Genomic DNA, 17,908 nt, shown 5'->3' on the forward strand with positions numbered 1-17,908 from the left:
AACACCAGAATTTTGACAAAACTGCAATCTACAGAATGGAAATAGATTTTACCAACTACATACTCAATAGAGGGCTAACATCCAAAATATATAAATGATTCAAAAAACTAGATAACAAGAAAACAGCCCAACTAAGAATAATGTATGGATGTACATGAAGAAGTCTCAAAAGAGGAAACTCAAATGGCTTAGAAACACTTAAAGAAATGTAATTCTTCCCTAGTTGTGAAAGAAATGCAGATGAAAACTATTTTGAACTTTCATGTTACACCAGTCAGAATACCTAAGTTCAATATAACAAGTGATAACTCATGCTGGTGATGATGTAGAACAAGGGTAATAACCAATCTTTGCTGGTGAGAGTATGGATTTTTACAAAAAATATGGAAATCAGTGTGGATTCCTCAGGAAGGTGGAAATTGATCTAACTCAATTCTCAGCTATACCACTCAAGAGCACATACCTAAAGACAACTCGTCCTACCAAATAGACACTTCCTCAGGCATGTTGACTGCTGCTTTCTTGATAATAGCCATGATTGGAAAAAAGGATAGATATCCATCAACCAATGAATGAATAATTAAAATGTGGGAAAATCATTAGGAGGGGAAATAACATCACAAATTTGTAGTAAGTCAATGGAAAAATGAAAGAAATCATCTTGAGTATGATAACTCTGATCCAGAAAGTCAAATATGGAATGTATTCCCTTATATGTGGATGTTAGTGAATAAGGCATCAGTAATCAAGCTACAATCTATAGAACCATAGAATATACAGGAAGTGATTTAGGGTGGACAGATATATCTACCTAGAGAAGGATAAAGGAATAATTGAATATGGGTGGATGAAGGGGAGAAATTGGAGTGAGAGGATTAAGGTGAGAGAATTAGGAAAGAGGGAAAACGGAAGAAATTCAGGGAGAGAGCTAAATTAAGGACCAATGGAGGGGAGTGAGGAAATCTAATACAGTAGGAGCTTACTAAAGTAGATACATATATGAAGGTGATCTAAACAAAATCAACAAATAATGGGGGAGACCAAACTCCAACTGAATATCTATTCTTTCCACCTGAAACCTCTAATACCAAAACCAGGTCAAATCTAACTGGGTTGTTGGCAAAAGGGGTCCCATGGAAACCACTGAACAACCTAAACTGTTGCCAAAAAGTAGGTTGCTCTCCACAAACTGAAAGCAAGTACCCATTGCTGAAGAAAACATCTATAAAACCATTAAATATGGAGAAGTCAAACTGGTGTCTACCTGGAGCCTTCATTTCTATATGTTGGCATCTTTTTCTTTGTAATGTGTCCTTACACTACCAATGGAGAAATGAAAACACCAAACCAGCCACAAATCCTTTGTGGATTTGGTCTACAATGGTGTCCTGCCTACAACATATGTTAGTAGTAACAACGAGCTTGAGGGAGTAACAAGGCAGTGTCTGATCTGATTTAAGGCCCACTTCATGAGCAGGAACTCATACCCAACACTCCCTAGGTGAGCAGAAGACAGACTATGCAGCCCAGAGACCTCAGGTAAAACCAAATATGACTTCTCTGAAAGAGAAAAAGAGCACTAAAAAAATAACAACTAAGGACATTCTGATAGGGCATGGCTCAGTCATCATTAGGGAAGTTTGATCCTACAGAGGATGGGAGCACATAGAAAGAACCACAGCCAGACACTGCAGAGAATGAGAGGCCTTGGAACACTCAGTCTTAAATTGGAGGTCTCCATCAAATTCCCCATCAGGGCACAGGGAAACCCATGGAAAAGGAAGCAAAGTGAGTATAAAAGCTAGAAGAGATGGACAACACTGAAAAAAACAAGGCCTTCTAAAATCAACATGATCCAAACACTTATGAACAAAGAGAGCTTGATGCAGTATGCATAGGGCCTGCACAGATCTACAACAACTGGGATCCTAGAACTGAAAGAAGTGGTCATATGCTCCAATTCATAACTTTGAAGCAATCTCCAATTGATACACTTGTCAAATAAAATTTAGTTTGATCCAAAGGACGCTCAGTGGGAGAACAAACTATTGTTAAAAGTAGAGTCCATGCCCAGCAGAACTGGCTAACAGAGGTCTAAATCAGTGTCATCTTTGCAGATTCTTCATCTCCTAATGTTATTTCAGGGCTCTTCCTTTTTAATAGTTCATCAAATTATTCTTATTTCGTTTTATTTCATTTATGTAAACATTTTCTACACTTTTTACCCTACAGATTTTTTTGCATACATATTATGGCTTCACATTTAGTGTTCTTACTGGATTTCTGCATACAAAAACCAGTAGGTCTCTGTTTATCTTGCATTCTCTTGGGATTTTAGCCACTGTATTTGTTTGTTTTGGTGAAAAGAATAGCAAGGATGGTTCATAATTATCTTTCAATGGGCTTCTTTTATAATAGTCACCTCTCTTATTTTTTATGTTATAGAAATGGACACGTATATAACTGCAGATATTCAACCTTATGTAATTATGTTACATAGTCCTGTAACCTAAGTATGTACTAGGTATGTATACACATCACTCAAGCAATATGAAGTAAGATTCTAAGTATGAACCAGTGCAACATATGTGCTCTTCTATATATAGCCAATGCTGCTGCACTTGTAGAAAAAGCCTCTTTACAAAACCATCATATAGACCTCACTCTGAGCTCTGTGTGGACATTCACTACCAACAGGCTGGAAGGTTCTTCCATGCAGGGATGTGCCACCTTTAGAAATGTCATACATATTTGGTCACCTATGAAGTTCACAGTCAAGAACCCCATATTGAAGTCACAAAATGAAATAAACTTTTCTTAATGTTTTAAATAAATTCTCGGTTTTGTGTTGGGCTTCATTCATAGCTTTTCTTGACCACATGGGTACATGGGTTATAGATTGGAAAATTCTTGCAGCGTTTCTGCCAGAGGACCGTTATTCCTCTACTATTGTCAATCTAAACAATGAAACAAACAACCATCAGATTATTGCATGAAATAATATTTCCATTAGATGAACATATGCATTCACTGCAGTGAACTGTAAGATAAAGTAGTTGACACTAAGAAAAGGAATTAAAATTGCTAACAAATATATTTAACACATTGAAAGAACAATCTTTGTCTGTGTATTGATTAACCTTTTTTAATTTTTAATATTTTTATTACATATTTTCCTCAGTTACATTTCCAATGCTATCCCAAAAGTCCCCCATAGCGCCCCCCACTTCCCTACCCACCCATTCCCATTCTTTTGGCCCTGGCATTCCCCTTTGTCTGTGTATTGATTAACCTTTTTTGTACACTTGAATAAACCTGGAGCCATCTAGAAAGAGGAAACCTCTATTGGAGAATTGTCTTCATTTAATTATCAAAAATTGTCTTCATTATTAACTGATGAAGGAGGCCCAGCATCCTAAGCTTGTTTGTAGCTGAACAGATAGATATTACTAGAAGCTGATCCATCATACAAGGAGTAGAAACCTTGTGCCACTTTCTATTTCCTCAGCTTGTGAATCACTTCCTCTCTTTCCTTTATAAATGTGAGCTTGCATTTCTGAAGTCAGAGGTTTGAAGCTGATAATACTAACCATATACAGTGAGAATTCTTAGAACAACATGTGTGAGAGGTTTCTCATAAGCACAGGTAAGGCAATACAGAGTTTGTAATTGACATCTAAGGTGAGAGAGACAAGCTTAGGAAACAGTCTAAAGTAGTGTCTCAGTGTCAAAGATGACCTAAGATAGAGATTGCATATCTGGTGTCCAGTGCATATGTGTACTCTGGTTTTGATTTCTTTTTCCTTGCTTCTTAGAGAACATCCCACAAGATTTGGGATCAGAGAAGTGAGGTCTTATGAAAGAAAAGATGAAATTAACATCAGGACATTTTTTTTCTACTATGTAAGTGTAGTAAGAATTCCTTGACCCTGTACAAATTGAACCATTCCACAAGACCATCTTTAATCACATCTGCACCCTCAACAATCTGATTTCTGTGTTAACCATGCATGGGAGGAGGTGCCTGGTGACAGGAACAGGAGGGTTTCCGGGCTAGAGGATTGTCCGAATGTTGGTGAAGGAGGAAGAGCTGCAGGAGATCAGAGCCCTGTTCAGGACCTTCTGTCAAAAACATGAAGAGGAATTGTCCAGTAAATGATCTAGGGACTGGGGTATTTGGACGGGGTGTAAGAAGGGCTTTCATATCTACAGCATAAAAAATAGGTGGATCTTTAAACAATATTCACAGTTGGAACAGCACAAAAGTCACTGTATAGTTGGATAAAGTGAATTCAGTCCTCACCCACAACTGAACATGGGCAGGCCGTGGGCCTAAAGGTCTCTCTCCTATTTAGACACTACAGATCAATTTTCGCCTTTGCTGGAAGCTCTTTTATGTCCTAAATGGAATGGACTTGTCAATATTTACACTATTTTGCAAACTTTGAATACTAACAAAAGATTATTGAACTACAAACCTTAGCAGTGGGTCTTAGCCGGTTTCTTAATCCTAATCTGCTTCATATTTAATTTTTATTAAAGTCTAGGAAGAGACAACAGTTCATAGCAGGAATATAATGTTAGGGTACATTTCATAAGTCTGTAGGGAAGGGGAGTGAAGAAGGGAAGATGAAGATTAGAGAGCACATAGTGAGGGCCAGTAGGACTTCATATGTGTCATCAGGAATCCTCCAATACCTTTCCCAGCATTCCATCTCTTTGCCATTTACTCTCAAAAAAAGTGACTGAGCACATTGCTGGAGAGGTACTTTATTTTTTTCTACTTTTTTTCTCCTCACACCCAGGCCAAGGACATATCAGACATGACTACACCAAAACACTTTTTAAAGCCCATGTGATACCTTCCATAAAGATGGGACATATAGATTGATTAAGAAAAACAACCTTATGTTAAGAGTCTAGTGAATGTCTAGTCCCATGTAGTGTCCAGCCACACAGATTTTACACAATTCATCAGGCTGAAGTGCAAATCTGCTCCCACACTACTGGGCAGATAACTGGTTGTACATCCCTTCCCATGAAGGCACAACTCTGTGCCTACATTCCAGGTTTCCCGAGGGCTTGAAAATAAGTACAAGGACAACTGTTCCTCCCACAATAAGTTTTGTGCCTTTCTTTTTTTTAATTTTTAATATTTTTATTACATATTTTCCTCAGTTACATTTCCAATGCTATCCCAAAAGTCCCCCATAGCGCCCCCCACTTCCCTACCCACCCATTCCCATTCTTTTGGCCCTGGCATTCCCCTATATTGGGGCATATAAAATTTGCAAGTCCAATGGGCCTCTTTCCAGTGATGGCCGACTAGGCCATCTTTCGATACATATGCAGCTAGAGACAAGAGCTCCGGGGTTCTGGTTAGTACATCCTGTTGTTCCAACAATAGGGTTGCAGATCCCTTTAGCTCCTTGGGTACTTTCTCTAGCTTCTCCATTGGGAGCCCTGTGATACATCCAATAGCTGACTGTGAACATCCACTCCTCCTGTGTTTGCTAGGCCCCGGCATCGTCTCACAAGAGACAGCTATATTTGGGTCCTTTCAGCAAAATCTTGCTAGTGTATGCAATGGTGTCAGCGTTTAGAAGCTGCTTATGGGAAGGATCCCTGGATACGGCAGTCTCTAAATGGTCCATCCTTTCATCACAGCTACGAACTTTGTCTCTGTAACTCCTTCCCTGGGTGTTTTGTTCCCAATTCTAAGAAGGGGCACAGTGTCCACACTTTGGTCTTCATTCTTCTTGAGTTTCATGCGTTTAGCAAATTGTATCTTATATCTTGGGTATCCTAAGTTTTGGGCTAATATCCACTTATCAGTGAATACATATTGTGTGAGTTCTTTTGTGATTGTGTTACTTCACTCAAGATGATGCCCTCGAGGTCCATCCATTTGGCTAGGAATTTCATAAATTCATTCTTTTTAATAGCTGAGTAATACTCCATTGTATAAATGTACCATAATTTCTGTATCCATTCTTCTGTTGAGGGACATCTGGGTTATTTCCAGCTTCTGGCTATTATAAATAGGGCTGCTATGAACATAGTGGAGCATGTGTCCTTCTTACCAGTTGGGACATCTTCTGGATATATGCCTAGAAGAGGTATTGCTGGATCCTCCGGTAGTACTATGTCCAATTTTCTAAGGAACCGCCAGACTGATTTCCAGAGTGGTTGTACAAGCTTGCAATCCCACCAACAATGGAGGAGTGTTCCTCTTTCTCCACATCCTCGCCAGTATCTGCTGTCACCTGAATTTTTGATCTTAGCCATTCTGACTGGTGTGAGGTGGAATCTCAGGGTTGTTTTGATTTGCATTTCCTTGATGATTAAGGATGTTGAACATTTTTTCAGGTGCTTCTCTGCCATTCGGTATTCCTCAGGTGAGAATTCTTTGTTCAGTTCTGAGCCCCATTTTTTAATGGGGTTATTTGACTTTCTGGAGTCCACCTTCTTGAGTTCTTTATATATATTGGATATTAGTCCCTTATCTGATTTAGGATAGGTGAAGATCCTTTCCCAATCTGTTGGTGGTTTTTTTGTCTTATTGATGGTGTCTTTAGCCTTGCAGAAGCTTTGCAGTTTCATGAGGTCCCACTTGTCAATTCTCGATCTTACAGCACAAGCCATTATTGTTCTATTCAAGAATTTTTCCCCTGTGCCCATATCTTCAAGGCTTTTCCCCACTTTCTCCTCTATAAGTTTCAGTGTCTCTGGTTTTATGTGAAGTTCCTTGATCCACTTAGACTTGACCTTAGTACAAGGAGATAGGAATGGATCAATTCCCATTCTTCTACATGATAACAGCCAGTTCTGCCAGCACCATTTGTTGAAAATGCTGTCTTTCTAACACTGGATGGTTTTAGCTCCCTTGTCGAAGATCAAGTGATTAGAGGTGTGTGGCTTCATTTCTGGGTCTTCAATTCTATTCCATTGGTCTACTTGTCTGTCACTATACCAGTACCATGCAGTTTTTATCACAATTGCTATGTAGTAAAGCTTTAGATCCGGCATGGTGATTCCACCAGAGGTTCTTTTATCCTTGAGAAGAGTTTTTGCTATCCTAGGTTTTTTGTTATTCCAGATGAATTTGCAGATTGTACTTTCTAATTCGTTGAAGAATTGATTTGGAATTTTGATGGGGATTGCATTGAATCTGTAGATTGCTTTTGGCAAGATAGCCATTTTTACAATGTTGATCCTGCCAATCCATGAGCATGGGAGATCTTTCCATCTTCTGAGATCTTCTATAATTTCTTTCCTCAGAGACTTGAAGTTTTTATTATACAGATCTTTCACTTCCTTAGTTAGAGTCACGCCAAGATATTTTATATTATTTGTGACTATTGAGAAGGGTGTTGTTTCCCTAATTTCTTTCTCAGCCTGTTTATTCTTTGTGTAGAGAAAGGCCATTGATTTGTTTGAGTTAATTTTATATCCAGCTACTTCACCAAAGCTGTTTATCAGGCTTAGGAGTTCTCTGGTGGAATTTTTAGGGTCACTTATATATACTATCATATCATCTGCAAAAAGTGATATTTTGACTTCATCTTTTCCAATTTGTATCCCTTTGATCTCCTTTTGTTGTCGAATTGCTCTGGCTAGGACTTCAAGTACAATGTTGAATAGGTATGGAGAAAGTGGACAGCCTTGTCTAGTCCCTGATTTTAGAGGGATTGCTTCAAGCTTCTCACCATTTACTTTGATGTTGGCTACTGGTTTGCTGTAGATTGCTTTTATCATGTTTAGGTATGGGCCTTGAATTCCTGATCGTTCCAAGACTTTTATCATGAATGGGTGTTGGATCTTGTCAAATGCTTTTTCCACATCTAACGAGATGACCATGTGGTTTCTGTCTTTGAGTTTGTTTATATACTGGATTACGTTGATGGATTTCCGTATATTGAACCATCCCTGCATCCCTGGGATGAAACCTACTTGGTCAGGATGGATGATTGTTTTGATGTGTTCTTGGATTCGGATAGCAAGAACTTTATTGAGGATTTTTGCATTAATATTCATAAGGGATATTGGTCTGAAGTTTTCTATCTTTGTTGGGTCTTTTTGCGGTTTAGGTATCAGAGTAATTGTGGCTTCATAGAATGAGTTGGGTAGAGTACCTTCTGTTTCTATTTTGTGGAATAGTTTGTGAAGAACTGGGATTAGATCTTCTTTGAAGGTCTGATAGAACTCTGCACTAAACCCATCTGATCCTGGGCTTTTTTTTAGTTGGGAGACTATTAATGACTGCTTCTATTTCTTTGGGGGATATAGGGCTGTTTAGATCATTAACCTGATCTTGATTCAACTTTGGTACCTGGTATCTGTCTAGGAACTTCTCCATTTCATCCAGGTTCTCCAGTTTTGTTGAGTATAGCCTTTGGTAGAAGGATCTGATGGTGTTTTGGATGTCTTCAGGATCTGTTGTTATGTCTCCTTTTTCATTTCTGATTTTGTTAATTAGGATGCTTTCCCTTTGCCCTCTAGTGAGTCTGGCTAAGGGTTTATCTATCTTGTTGATTTTCTCAAAGAACCAGCTCCTTGATTGGTTGATTCTTTGAATAGTTCTTCTTGTTTCCACTTGGTTGATTTCGCCCCTGAGTTTGATTATTTCCTGCCGTCTACTCCTCTTGGGTGAATTTGCTTCCTTTTGTTCTAGTGCTTTTAGGTATGTTGTCAAGCTGCTAATGTGTGCTCTCTCTAGTTTCCTTTTGGAGGCACTCATAGCTATGAGTTTTCCTCTTCGAAATGCTTTCATTGCGTCCCATAAGTTTGGGTATGTTGTGGCTTCATTTTCATTGAACTCTAAAAAGGCCTTAATTTCTTTCTTTATTCCTTCCTTGACCAAGGTATCATTGAGAAGAGTGTTGTTCAGTTTCCACATGAAGGTTGGCTTTCTATTATTTATTTTGTTATTGAAGATCAGCCTTAGTCCATGGTGATCTGATAGGATGCATGGGACAATTTCAATATTTTTGTATCTGTTGAGGCCTGTTTTGTGACCAATTATGTGGTCAATTTTGGAGAAGGTACCATGAGGTGCTGAAAAGAAGTATATCCTTTTGTTTAGGATAGAATGTTCTGTAGATATCTGCCAGATCCATTTGATTCATAATTTCTATTAATTTCACTGTGTCCCTGTTTAGTTTCTGCTTCCATGATCTGTTCATTTGTGAAAGTGGTGTGTTGAAGTCTCCCACTATTATTGTATGAGATGCAATGTGTGCTTTGAGATTTACTAAAGTTTCTTTAATGAATGTGGCTGCCTTTGTATTTGGAGCATAGATATTCAGGATTGATAGTTCCTCTTGGAAGATTTTACCTTTGATGAGTATGAAGTGTCCCTCTCTGTCTTTTTTAATGATTTTGGGTTGGAAGTCAATCTTATCAGATATTAGAATGGCTACTCCAGCTTGTTTCTTCCTACCATTTGCTTGGAAAATTGTTTTCCAGCCTTTCATTCTGAAGTAGTGTCTATCTTATTCTCTGAGATGAGTTTCCTGTAAGCAGCAAAATGTTAGGTCTTGTTTGTGTAGCCAGTTTGTTAGTCTATGTCTTTTTATCGGGGAGTTGAGTCCATTGATATTAAGAGATATTAAGGAAAAGTAATTGTTGTTTCCTGTTATTTTTGTTGTTAAAGTTGGCATTCTGTTCTTGTGGCTGTCTTCTTTTAGGTTTGTTGAGGGATTATATTCTTGTTGTTTCTAAGGCGTGGTTCCTGTCCTTGTATTGGTTTTTTTCTGTTATTATCCTTTGAAGGGCTGGATTTGTGGAGAGATAATGTGTGAATTTGGTTTTGTCGTGGAATACTTTGGTTTCTCCATCTATGTTAATTGAGAGTTTGGCTGGGTATAGTAGCCTGGGCTGGAGTTTGTGTTCTTTTAGTGTCTGTATAACATCCGTCCAGGATCTTCTGGCTTTCATAGTCTCTGGTGAGAAATCTGGTGTAATTCTGATAGGCTTGCCTTTATATGTTACTTGGCCTTTTTCTCTTACTGCTTTTAGTATTCTATCTTTATTTAGAGCATTTGTTGTTCTGATTATTATGTGTCGGGAGGTATTACTTTTCTGGTCCAGTCTATTTGGAGTTCTGTAGGCTTCTTGTATGTTCATGGGCATCTCTTTCTTTAGATTTGGGAAGTTTTCTTCTATAATTTTGTTGAAGATGTTTGCTGGTCCTTTGAGTTGAAAATCTTCATTCTCATCCACTCCTATTATCCTTAGGTTTGGTCTTCTCATTGTGTCCTGGATTTCTTGGATGTTTTGAGTTAGGATCTTTTTGCATTTTACATTTTCCTTGATTGTTGTGCCGATGTTCTCTATGGAATCTTCTGCACCTGAGATTCTCTCTTCCATCTCTTGTATTCTGTTGCTGATGCTCGTATCTATGGTTCCAGATTTCTTTCCTAGGGTTTCTATCTCCAGTGTTGCCTCATTTTGGGTTTTCTTTATTGTGTCTACTTCCCTTTTTAGGTCTAGTATGGTTTTGTTCATTTCCATCATCTGTTTGGATGTGTTTTCCTGTTTTTCTGTAAGGACTTCTACCTGTTTGATTATGTTATCCTGTTTTTCTTTAAGGATTTGTAACTCTTTAGCAGTGTTCTCCTGCAATTCTTTAAGGGATTTTTGTGCTTCCTCTTTACTGTCTTCTACCTGTTTACCAGTGTTCCTTTGTATTTCTTTAAGTGTGTTATTAAAGTCCTTCTTGAAGTCCTCTACCATCATCATGAGATATGCTTTTAGATCGGTGTCTAGCTTTTCCGGTGTGTTGGGGTGCCCTGGACTGGGCGAAGTGGGAGTGCTGGGTTCTGATGATGGTGAGTGGTCTTGGTTTCTGTTAGTAAGATTATTAGGTTTACCTTTCGTCATCTGGTAATCTCTGGGGTTAGTTGTTGTCTTTGTCACTGTTTAAAGATTGGAGCAGAAGCTGTGTTCCACTCACCAGCAGTCTCAAAATCCTGTGGCGGGGGTCGTGGGTAGCTGGCGGGTGTCAGTCGACCCTGCGCTCTAGCTACCCCTGTGCTGGTCCGGCCGGAAGAGGCCTGTGGTCCTACTCAGGCCGGTTTTCTGCTTCCCTAACTAATGCAGTCTCAGGTCCCGTGTGCAATTGGATTGGAGCAGAAGCTGTGTTCCACTCACCAGAAGTCTTAAGATCCTGTGGCGGGTGTTGTGGGTAGCTGGCGAGTGTCAGCCGACCCTGCGCCCTAGCTACCCCGGTGCTTTTCTGACTGGAGAGGCTTGTGGCCCTATTCAGGCCGGATTTCTGCCTCCCCCACCAAAGCAGTCTCAGGTCCCGCGTGATTGGACTGGAGCAGAAGCTCAGTTTTGTGCCTTTCTGAAAGTACTTTGTAGCTGTCTCAAACCATTTGCCAAGATAGTCCAAATGTTTTTATCATTCAGGGCTCTCTCTCTCTCTCTCTCTCTCTCTCTCTCTCTCTCTCTCTCTCTCTCTCTCTCTCTCTCTCATACCCCATCTCTCTGTCTCTCAGATTTGAGAACAAACAAATCTTTAGGGGAAACAAACAAACATGGTTTCTCCTTTTTTCTCAACACATTTTCTTATGTGTATTTCTCCTTATAAATCCTTATTGCACAAATCACAGTTTCTTCCCATACTTGGTTGTTTCTCTTTATCTCATACATCATAACGCCAAAATATATAAACCTTGAATTTCTGTCTAATGAGTTAGTATTTTAGCATCCTTAGGAATAACCTATGCACCCTGTCTCAAAGCAAGCAAACAAAAGGAAATAATTAACATATTCGGTCTTAGCCAGCAGTACTTAATATTCCTGTGATGGAACACCATGACCAAAATCAATGAGGGGAGGAAAGCCTTTATTTGTTTTGACCTACCACATCACTCTTCAATAAGGATGGAAAGCAGGAAAGGAACTTAAACAGGGCAGAAACCTAGAGGAACTAGATGATGCAGATACCACAGAGGGACTCTGCTTAATGGATTGCTTCCCACAGCAAGCTGAGCCTGCTTTCTTATAGAACACAGACCTAAGTGTCTAGGGACAGTACAAATCACAATGGAAGGTTCCCTCCCACAATGGTCACTAGTGATGAAATTTCCTTACAGGCTTACCAACTACTGGATTTTTTAAAAACATTTTTTCTCAGTTGGTACTCCCTTCTTCCAGTAAGAGTAAAGAATCCTTCTAATGCCTTTTCAGCTAGAGACTTCTCAATGTTTTAAACTCTTTATTCCTCCTCAACATGAAATCCTTAAACAAAGACAATGTTGTCTTCTGATTCTACAGACAATGAGATGACAACAAAGAAAAGTAATATCCCCAAAACCTCACAGCAAAAAAAAATTAAAAAAAGTCTGGCAGTACCCTCTGTCCTTTTAAAGGCTGCTGAGTATGAGCATCTCTCTGAATCTCCTTATACTTCAGATCACAGCATGCCATCACCTCCATGATATGGCAATGCAGAACAACTGCCAAGTATCTTGTAAAAAGTGGGAGTTGTGGTGTTATCACAGTGCACATAAGATGGCCTAGTATCTCAGGACAACCAAAATATTGATGTGTGGTTACTCTATTATACTCAATCTGGGTACCACCTGCCAAGTGTGAGCTACTCCTTTGACCCTATCTGTATAGAAGTCAGATCAAATGAAAGCAAAGTAAAGGGCATACAGAAAGAGATTCTTGTCCTGGCACCTACTTCCTTCCTAGAAGGCTTTTCTCCATTATGGTGGTTTGAATAGAAATAGACCCCATATATTCACGTGTTTGAAAACTTGGCCATGAAGAGTTGCACTATTAGGAGATGTGTCCTTTTTAGAGGAAGTATGCCACTGTAGGGCAAGATTGGCATTAGTATATTCTCAAGCTATGCCCAGTGGGGAAGAAGGTCTCCATTTGCAGCCTGAGGATCAAGACATAGAACTCAAGGCTATGACAGTACCATGTCTGCCCCTCTCTTGCCATGAAAATAATGGACAACAACTCTGAAACTGTAAGCCAGCCCCAAATAATTTTTTTTCTTTATGAGAGTTTCCCTGGCCATGGTGTCACATCACTGCAATAGAAACCTTTTTGAAGACACCCATCCTTTTGTATTTCAATGCCTTTAAAGAGTTGCTTGACAGGGGAAAGGAACATAGAGTAGGCAAATCAAGAAGTTTTCATCTGTCTCAAGAGGAATTTGTCCAGCTCTGGATTTTGACTCCTGCCTCTGTCAAGCTATTCTTTAGAAGCATTGTAGATTCAGTTGATCTGTCTGTCTCATAACAGTTGATCCCAGATAGTCTTGGGCTTAGAGTTTATGGAGAAGTGAGCATCAATTGGAAGGATACAAAGGGACATTAGAGCCTTTACTAGGCAAATGTGTGTCCCGAGGTATGTTCCTATAGCTTTCTGTGGTTCCCCAAACTATACTAGGACATCTGCATGAATGTGTGATATCATGAGATAGCGATGAAAGGAAAGAGCAACCTTAGAAAGCCATGTACAAAGTGTGAAGCTTCAGTCAGTGTGGGAAGTGGTACAGGCTGCATGAGCACATGTTAATTTTGTGAGCAAATTTGGGTGACGTTGGAATTACAAGTATTATCCAATAGGTATCAGAGGAACCTGAAGATACTGATGTATCCATTGCCCTCGCTATGTTGTCAGGTGAGGTTGCCTCATTTCCAACAAATCAATCTGACAAGAAATACTCCCCTAAACCAACCATTGGAGCCCATTCTGAGTTCATCACAAAGGTCCCATTTTCCTCTCATTAATTCTGCTACCTATTCAGAAAGTTTCAAAATTGATTAGACTTTAAATTTTCCATCTTTTTGTCTCCCTGTTCTGGGTCCTCCTCACTGGGACTTTGGGTGACACATTCTGATTAACCACCAACTCTCCAGTTACTTTAATGAATGTAGGGATTTCCTATAATTCCATCGTATTGTATAAGGCACAGTGGCATCTTACTGCTCAGATGCATTTTCTACAAAGGGATGAGGCAGATATAGATGCTTCCTCATTCCCTACAACTGCTACATTCTGATTTTTGAGCATTTATGCTTCCTTCTGTAGACAGCCCTCCTCTCCACTGTCTTCTCACCATGACTGCCCTTGAAGACCTACATAACTAACACCTGTGTCAGGAAACTTCCATCCCATGCAGAAAGCTTCCCAAGGACCTGCTTTGTGTCCACAGAGCTGCAGCCAAAGGCCAAGGTGACAGTACTGAAGGGAGACATTCTGGATGCCCAGTGTCTGATTAGAGCAGGCCAGGGCATCTCTATTGTCATCCACACTTCTACCAATATTGATATCTCAGGTGTCCTTCCCAGATAGACCATTCTAGACATTGATCTGAAAGGCACAGTACACTAGGAGAATATGGAGCAGGTTAGAAAATGAAAACCATAAAACATGTTGGGGAGGGAAGCCCCTACTTTGGAACAACTGGAGGAATAGTGGGATACTTGCTATATTCTGCCTAGGCCAGATGTATGTCTTTGCTGACCAGGGGACAGAAATCAGGACTCTTGTCCTTGGTGTTTAAAAAAAAAAACATATATAGAGAGGAATGAAGTGTAGGAGAAAATGTTTTTAAAGTCGCATCCCATGTACTCTCAATGCCTGGAACATTCTCCTGACCCTTCTCAACTATGTGACTGGACTACATCTCCACATGCTTGATTTCCATCCACCCACTGCCACTATGGACAAGACATTTCTTCTTTAGAGCACTTTCAAAGCTGTTCCATAAGAGCCAGACAAGAAGAAAGACCCAGGACGTGTTCTCTACTAAGAGAACAATGGTTTTGCAATTTCCACAAAATCATTCCCTTCAGTTCAGCATCACTCTAGCCTTGAAGACTGCTCCTAGGCAGCTCAGTACTTTCCTCCTTAGATCCATACACTTAAATGCTTACTTATAGACTGTAGTAGAAAAAAAAAAAACACACTGAATCTGGCTATTCACCTTATGTCTACCCTCCATGGACAGCTCTAAGAGGCCATCTTGCCCTGGTTCCTGCAGCTAGCTTGCTAAGCTAACCAAACCAGTTAAATCAGAAATGCCTGGAGTTTCTGCTCTAACTTCTCAGGTCATCCAACCCCTGTGGCTGGCCTGCTCACTCAGCACCCCTTACCACCATGATATGAAAATATCACAGATTTAAATTATACCAGTCAGATTTATAATATTAAATTTCCTATCACAAAATGCCCATTCCAGGAACACACTACTCAACAATACAATTACAAGATGCCTGCTTTGATAGGAAAAGTAAACCACCACACTACTCCATTGCCCAACTATGAAGTTCCTAGCTACATTCAGCTCCTCCAGGCCAACTTGGTCTGCTCCATCTTCAACCTCTTCTTCCTCCTCCATCTTCTTTTCCCTCTGCCCTCCATCCCTTCCCTTCTTTTCCTCATTCTCTCTCATTGATAAAACTTCCAGCTCTGCCTTTTCATTCCTCTGCCAAATCACAGTCTCTAGCCTAAGATTTCACCTGTCAACACCTGATTACATGATCTACTCCTTGTTGAGGCACCCCTCTTTAGGGAGCAGAAAATACAAACAGAAATCCACGTTTAGTGGCTTTGAAAGTAGATTTCCAATCTAGGTTACATAAAGGACCTTACCATATAAAGTAAACACACTGATCCTGACACCAGTCTTTTTAGCACCACTTTAGTCCAAGGTCCTGATTGCCATGTATCCTGACATAACCTCCCAATGACTAACTGGACTACGTTTCTAATTCAGTTAATTATTTGATGGTGGCCAAAACAAATTCAAACAGATTCTGTTTGAATTTGAACAGACCTCTTTCTTAGCCACATTTTAGTGTGGTGATATGAATAACCAGTTTCTCATTTCCATATTAATTCTTACGACATAAAAAAATTACACCAGCCTTTAATGTCGAATTATGAGTAGTAAGGGGCCCCAGATGAAGTGGTGCATATCTGTAATTTTAGCACTCCGGACTCTGAACCAGGACAATCATTATCTTCAAGGACAGTCTGAACTACATGTTAAGAGTCTACATAGAAAATTAAATACACTACTCAGAAATTGCTCCCATCAGATAGGCCTGCGTTCATTTCTGTGGGTTATGTTAATGATTGACATAGGATGGCCCACACAATATGGGCAGTAAAAACACTGAGCAGGAGATTCTGGGTAATATCAGCAAACAAGCTGAGCAGCCATGGGAAGCAAGAGAGGGAGGAGCATTGTTACATGGCTTCTGCCTTTGTTCTTGCAGCAATTTTCCTCACCTATAAACTGTGATCTAGATGTGGGAGCCATAGACACCCTTTCATACCCAAGTTGCTTTGATCATGGTGTTTATATCAACAACAATAACAACACCCTCAGACAGTGTGAGGCATGTAACATGGCTATAGAATGGTAGGTTTGAGTCACCATCAGGTGGGAATGCATTTAGCCTGTCGTGGCCCTTTCACAGTATTTGGGATGGAGGCCAAGCTGATGCCATTGCCACAGTGGCCCTTTAGTTTATTTTCTAGCAATGATCGTGAGCTTCCTATGAGCAGGTACCAGCTCCTATTGGATGCTTGTGTAGAAGCCATTGTACCAGCCTTCATCTACAGTAGCTGAATACTTGTGGCTGGACTAAATTCATACCAGGAGATTGTCTGAATGGCCATGAGAAAGAGCGTCATGAAAGTACATGGACTGACCCATACCCATACAGCAAAAAGATGGCTGAGAAGGCAGTGCTGGCAGCCAATGGGATTATCCTGAAAAATGGTGGTACTTTGCATACTTGTGCCTTAAGACTCCCTTTCATCTATGGGGAAGAATGTCAAACCCCTTCAACCACTCTGAATATAGCACTGAAGAACAACAGCATAATTAAGAAAAATGCCACATTCTCCATAGTCAGCCCAGTGTATGTGGGCAATGCAGCCTGGGCTCACATTCTGGCTGCCAGGGGCCTTCAGGTCCCCAAGAAGTCCCCAAGCATCCAACGACAGTTCTATTACATCTCTGATAACACCCCTCACCAAAGTTATGATAACTTAAATTGCACCCTGTGCAAGGAGTAGGACCTCCGCCTTGATAACAGCTGGAGCCTTCCTCTGCCCCTGCTCTACTGGCTTGCCTTCCAGGTGGAAACTGTGAGCTTCCTGCTACATCCAGTCTACAACTATAGGCCACCCTTTAATCACATCTTGATCACAGTGGTAAATAGTGTGTTCACCATTTCCTACAAGAAAGCTCAGCAAGATCTGGGTTATGAGCCACATGTCAGATGGCAGGAATCCAAGCAGAAAACCTCAAAGTGTATTGGAACACTAGTGAAGCAGCACAGGGAGATGCTAAACAAAAAGTAGCAGTAAGATGAGAATGGTGAAGACATGGCCCTGGGTGTTATCAGGTCCTCTAGCAGGGACAGGCATACAACCCAGGTCCTGATGCTTCCCTTTGATATGGAGGATCTTAGAGTCTTAATCAAGACACTGAAAGCCTTGTCAGTCGCTGACCCAGCCACAAGCCTTCTCCTTGAAGACCCTACCCAGAGATTCACAGCAGCTGTGCCCCAGTTCCACGGTCGAACCTCCTAAGCACCTCTTGTACCATAGAGCTCTCACCATGATTTCAACTCCCCATTCAAAGCATGTCTACCCTTCAGAAAATTCTGCTTTCTTTATAAAGCACAATGGAAAGAACAATAAATATTTGTCAATACCCCATCTATGGATTGTGGTTTTCTGTAAATAAATAATTCTATGTCCCTTCTGTGTCTACACATGGTCATTCTGGGATCAGAAAGAGATCATGGATCTGAGGTGAACTGAGGAAAAAGTCAGGAACAGATGCAGATGTAAGACTAGCTCCAACCCATTGTCTTTTCAGTGTGTACCTAATGACTGGGATACTATTCTATTT

General features: G+C 40.3%; 1 pseudogene; it reads left to right on the plus strand.

Annotated features, from left to right (window-relative positions):
• Window positions 1–4,006: 4,006 nt before the first annotated feature.
• Window positions 4,007–17,352, plus strand: LOC147005492 (NADPH-dependent 3-keto-steroid reductase Hsd3b4-like; annotated as a pseudogene).
• The last annotated feature ends 556 nt before the right edge of the window (window positions 17,353–17,908 follow it).

This window comes from Mus caroli, unplaced genomic scaffold, assembly GCF_978045245.1.
Source record: "Mus caroli unplaced genomic scaffold, Mus_caroli_1 scaffold_3, whole genome shotgun sequence".
In the NCBI taxonomy this organism is placed as follows: Eukaryota; Metazoa; Chordata; class Mammalia; order Rodentia; family Muridae; genus Mus; species Mus caroli.